The sequence below is a fragment of the Limulus polyphemus genome, unplaced genomic scaffold (genome assembly GCF_000517525.1).
Source record: "Limulus polyphemus unplaced genomic scaffold, Limulus_polyphemus-2.1.2 Scaffold1390, whole genome shotgun sequence".
Lineage (NCBI taxonomy): Eukaryota > Metazoa > Arthropoda > Merostomata > Xiphosura > Limulidae > Limulus > Limulus polyphemus.
In genome coordinates this window covers 207,663-213,955 of record NW_013667000.1, presented here as the reverse complement: position 1 = coordinate 213,955, position 6,293 = coordinate 207,663, and positions in this window count along the sequence as shown.

Here is a 6,293-nt window from a genome sequence, read left to right as displayed (position 1 = left end):
CGTTTGCGGTGAGTGCTGTTGACTATATCCCTTTCTTCTAGTCTATAAATTCAAATTTATGGATGGGTATACACGGGTAACTCGAGTAGCTTTGGGCAAAATTGTAAAAAACAAAGAATTATTCACAATATACCTGGAAACATTCGTGTTATCTACTGAAACTCACTCAATAATGGACTCAAATTTCGGCGTTAAGTGAAGTCACATTGATATTTTTTCATAGCTCGATCAATAGTTTAAAAAATTTTCAACTACTAGAAAACGATTAAATTAAGTACATAGTAAAAATCAACTGTATTTTCAGATCCTAATTTTATGAAAGTTTAAAGTATCTGTCGTATTACCTAATACTTTAAAGTACTGTTGGTAGTGAAATAAAAAAGATCAATGACCTTAATACATTACTTTGTTTTTTTACTGTTTATCTTTTCTTATCAAATTCTTCGGTTTTAACATATAATCTGCAGTCAAGTTGTCCCAAACCCAGAACTCTCCTGTGCACAATGTGGAAGAAGGTTTTATGCAGGAATTGTACTAATTAGCTATTTACGGGTACATCAAAAACCCGGAGATGTAAAACGGCTGTCATCTTCACAGGAGATGGGCGAACATAAGTATGCGTTTAAATATTTTTAGAAACGTGTTAAGCGACGGAAAAATTACTGTTTGATTAAAGAAATGTTACATTATTTTCAACATTTGCCAAACACTTCCGGCATTGTACCTAGAATTTTGAAACAATGACCTCCCATAGAGATTCACGAGCTTGTAGTGATTCGTTAAGGATTATGTGTGCGATGAGAGTTATTTTCTTCTCCGTGTTTACGAATAATCGTGATTACTTGGTAAGTCGGAAGCTCGTTTACAATCCAACCATCACGCCGAGGTGTGGTCCACCACCACAGGTAATAAAACTCACACGTCTGAAACATAACCGGCCCTTCCGGCAAAAAGGAGGCAACCGAGTGGGTTATCCGAGATTCAGCGACCATGCTACATAAGGTCACCTCATGCGGATATTAACAAATTGACCACGGTTATGAAGCTTCACAAACCGCTCTTCGTGATACAGTACGCCCGTGTTTATCCGAGTCCGAAGGGGGTGGAGAAAGAACAGGTGAGATAAGAGTTCTTCGTCCTTCCTGCGGTTTATGGAAACCTGAGATACAATACCACATATGATCTGGTATAACTTAATAATTCACTGAACGAATTTCCGTTTACATAAATTGTTCGTGGCAGCGTCATGATTAGAACCAGAATTGTAAATATACAGAAAAACAATACTCTTCCAGAACAAAAATATTGCAAAACAAAAACTATCTATCAGTACAGCGTAAGTTATAGATGTCACGATAATAAACAACAAATGTAAGTAAGAAATCTAATGCTGAGTTAAACATTAATAGTTTCTGGTTTCCCCTTGCGGCAGATCAAGACATTATTAGTATGGAAATCTATAACTTATTGAGCTTAATAACTTAATCAGATATCAGAGTCATAGAACAAACACAGTTAGTTTGTAAAGTGCAAATAATGTTTAATAACTTAATCAGGTATCGGAGTCAGAACAAACACAGTTAGTTTGTAAAGTGCAAATAATGTTTAATAACTTAATCAGGTATCGGAGTCATAGAACAAACACAGTTAGTTTGTAAAGTGTAAATAATGTTTAATAACTTAATCAGGTATCGGAGTCATAGAACAAACACAGTTTGTAAAGTGCAAATAATGTTTAATAAGTTAATCAGGTATCGGAGTAATAGAACAAACACAGTTAGTTTGTAAAGTGCAAATAAGGGGGAGGGGGGAACCTTGAATCTGTAGCGACAAGCTACTGCATTAATATACACATCTCATTCTCATAATGAGTAATTAACCTTATTTCTTATAATACCACCAACATTACGAACAAATATTAATAACTGCCTAACACATGCTAACACCTTTAAAACAATTAACGAGAATGTATCGCTATTGGAGATACGTGATAAGTATTACATGTTTCAGATATGTGGAATATCATCATAGTAAAAGTACCGTTAAACACATGTGAAACATTATGCACTGCATTACTGCATTACCAGATTACGTTATCAATGTACATGCATTCCAACCTACTGTAAAACTGTCATGCAATGAACTGACACTGATCACAGTAGACATTAGAGTAGTGTTATAATTAATGTATTGCAAAATAATAATGTGGGAATGTAATGGATTCTAGCAAACCTCGTGTTTCTTTAACGAAACTAGGTGGTAAACGTGGCGATATAAAAAGCCAATTTTAAACTTTAAAGACCAAAGTAAATATACTTTAATTAACCTTTAAAGCCAAGAGTTCACTTGTTGTTGGGATCAAGTATCTAAATAAGTTTGAAATGTAGAAAGTGGTACAAACTTGGTATAAAATTATTCGTCTAGTCTTTAAGCAGTGGAATTAATATTTATAGGGTGTCCGAAAAATCTTAATCTATAGGCATTTCAACTAATTTTACAGAATGTGGTCCTCTGTCCACTGCGTGGGACCTGAGTTCAGTGGAACATCCGTGGGACCTGAGTCCAGTAGAACATCCATAGGACATGAGCCCAGTAGAACATCCGTAGGACATGAGTCCAGTAGAACATCCGTGAGACATGAGTCCAGTAGAACATCCGTGAGACATGAGTCCAGTAGAACATCCGTGGGATCTGAGTCCAGTAGAACATCCGTGGGTCCTGAGTCCAGAAGAACATCCGTAGGACATGAGTCTAGTAGAACATCCGTAGGACCTGAGTCCAGTAGAACATCCGTGGGACATGAGTCCAGTAGAACATCCGTAGGACATGAGTCCAGTATAGCATCCGTGGGACCTGAGTCCGTTAGAACATCCGTGGGACCTGAGTCCAGTAGAACATCCATAGGACATGAGTCCAGTAGAACATCCGTGGGACCTGAGTCCAGTAGAACATCCGTGGGACCTGTGTCCAGTAGAGCATCCGTGAGACCTGAGTTCAGTAGAAACATCTGTAGGACATGAGTCCAGTTGAACATCCGTGGGACCAACTCGCCAATGCTATCAATAAAATACAACCGAGACCGGCCAATCTTCGTCACTGCACAAGAACAATAGTGGAACATCCCACAGCAGTCTATCCAAGAGGTTCCCCGGGGGTAGAAAGCGATAAGTTGACGGACTTAGACCGCTAAAATCAGGGTTTCTATTCCCTGCGGTGGGCACATCAGATAGCCCAATGTGGCTTTGCTCGAAAACAAACAGACAGACCATCTATCTAGGGACTGTTCAGGTCTATACTTCAACCCTGCTAGGATTGTGTTAATACTCGGAACGTCATTCACGATACTAACATTTTAATGTTTTCATTTTGGCAGTGTGTCACGTTTCATACTTAAAGCTTATGTTTCTTTGATCTATAGTTTTTGTGGAAATTTTCTGTGATTTTGTTTGATATCTATGTTTTGAAATATATGATTACACCCATTAGATCTGAGTTTATTTCCTGCATTAGTATATTTAAACCATTAGATAACGAACTCCAATAATTTATATTTGGGGTAACTAAGGTTATCGTCTGTACATCTGTCCTCTTTTTTTTTTTGTTGTTGTTGTTGTTCCCAGCTGGAACAGCTGTAAGTCTACGGATTTACAAAGCTAAAATTAGGGTTTTGATTCCCCTCGCTGGACACAGCAGATACCCCGATGTGGCTTTGCTATAAGAAAAACACACACTCTAATGTTTTTTCTTAATGATATTTTGAGTACAAATACGTCTCCAAAATAAGGTAATCAAAATGAATTCGCTTTACTTTTATAGGTTTAATCTGTTATTTAAAGTAATACTTATCGCACATTTCAGCTTCACTGTGCATATATCTGTGACATAATTTTGAGGCTCCAAATTGTTGAGTTTGAATCAATCTGCTAATCTAAATTGAACAAAGTGGCAAGGTAAATTTTGTTTATAAGCTTGTGAGTAATAGGTACTAAACAGCGTCTACAACAACAACAAAAAAAAAAAAAACAAAAAAAAAACAGTGGCTACAAGAAAAAACAAGAATCTTGAAACGCAATATCTTGGAAATTACCAATAGGGGAAAAGCGGTAAGTTTACGAACTTACAACGCTAAAATCCGGGGCTCGATTTCCCTCAGTGGGCACAGCAAATAGCCGAATGCTGTTTTGTTCTAAAACAAATAAACAAGATCACATGAGATGATCACATCCTTTTTTCAGATTGTCTAGATACCACTAAGTAATGTTTGTTTATTTGAAGTTAAGCACAAAGCTGCACAATGGGCTATCTGTGCTCTGCCCACCACGGATATCGAAACCCGGATTCTAGAGCTGTACGTCCGTAGACATACCGCTGTGTTACTGGGGGGCAGAACTAAAGCGAGATTGAGGCGATATGCGTGAAAGTGTATATGAAGAGCCTGAGGGGCAAGTTATTTTATCTTTGCTTGTACTGCACTGAAGCACCCACTCATCATTGAGACTTCATCATAACATAGTGTCACACAGTGTTTCCATTGTAGACCGTCGATAAATTAGACCAGACTAGTAGCATGTCAGAACATCCTAGTGGTTTTTCAAAAATATTACTGCTACTATTAGCAAAACGTATGGTAAAGGTAATTTGTTTCATACGAGAAACATCTTTGGTTTCATGTACCAGAATATAAAATTATTTCGTAACTTTACCCAATATTTCCTTTCTAATTAGAGTTGCACCTGCATTACTCATATCGTTTTTATGTTCTGGAGAGATATAGTGACCATATCGTCTCGATATTTTGCCATTAAACTTTGAATCGAGGCTGAAATTGGTTCCAAGAATTCGTTGAAATTTCCTTTGTTTTGCGAATCCACAGGTTTATCACCATGTCTGAAAACAAAATATTGGTGTCGTAGAAAAACAGACAACGCGCAGAATAAGTTCTATAGTTCGTCGATTTTCTTCATTTTAAATGCTCTTAGTTTTTTCGAGCCTTCCAGCAACCGACTGATGAGACGAGAATGATTTTATATGGCTAAATTCAGAGCAGGCTACAATAGAAACTTTTGTTTCTCAGACTTGCTGGTATTATTGTATCTACGACCGATTTCTTCCCATTTACCAAAACCAATGTCAACTAGGGGAACATTTCCACGTTCGCGAATCCCTCCGCTAATAAAACGCATGAAATCCTCCTCCTGCAGGTGTTATACAAGCGCTAATAAAACGCATGAAATCCTCCTCCTGCAGGTGTTATACAAGCGCTAATAAAACGCATGAACCCCTCCTCTTGTAGGCGTTGTACAAGGGCTAATAAAACGCATGAAACCCTTCTCCTGCAGGTGTTGTACAAGAGCTAATAAAACGCATTTATGTATGTATAGCATCTCTATTTACAGAATATTCAATCCACTCATGAGTTCTGTAAAGGCCATTAAATTTACAAGAATTTGCTACAGGAAACATACATCTGTACTTTGAAGACAAATTGTCTGTGTCATCACATTGAGGATGTGAATTATGGATCAGAATGCAACACTGTTGCAACTATAGTAGCTTTCCATCAGCAGAACATGGCGACTGTGTGGTATGCATTACTGGTTTAAGAGATACAAAGAAATATAGAATGTACACTCTAGGGCCGAAGAAGAAAACTGTGAAAGTACATCATTTTCTATATTTGGTTTGTGGATTGATGCAACACGATCTTAATCTTGTCTTATTTTCTTCTTCCAAAGAAAACCATGGGTCCTCCGAGGATTTCTTAGAGAAAGACATTTTCAATAAATAGCCAAGAGTTGTAATCTACCTACCAGTTTGGACATACAACATCAAAACGACAGTTGCTGGGTCATTTGTCAGAAGTGATTAGTTTGTTTGAGGTATGAATAAATAAGTCTGGTGTATTCTGAATTTCCCTATGAAATGTTGTCTCCTGGATTATTCAAGCATACTTCTCTACCTGACAATAACACAAACCAAATACTTGTATGAAAGCATAATCACCAGTTTATATATATAAATATATCTGGTGTGTAAACCAAACAATTGTATAAAATCATAATCACTAGTTTATATATATATATATATATATCTGGTGTGTAAACCAAATAATTGTATAAAATACATAATTACCAGTTATATATATATATACTATATATGTGTGTGTGTGTGTGTGTGTGTGTGCAAACCAAATAAATTGACATAAAATACATAATTAACCAGTTATATTATATAACTATATATAGTGCACGTCACGACATAAGAAAAAACTAACCTAAACTAAAAAACGTTTA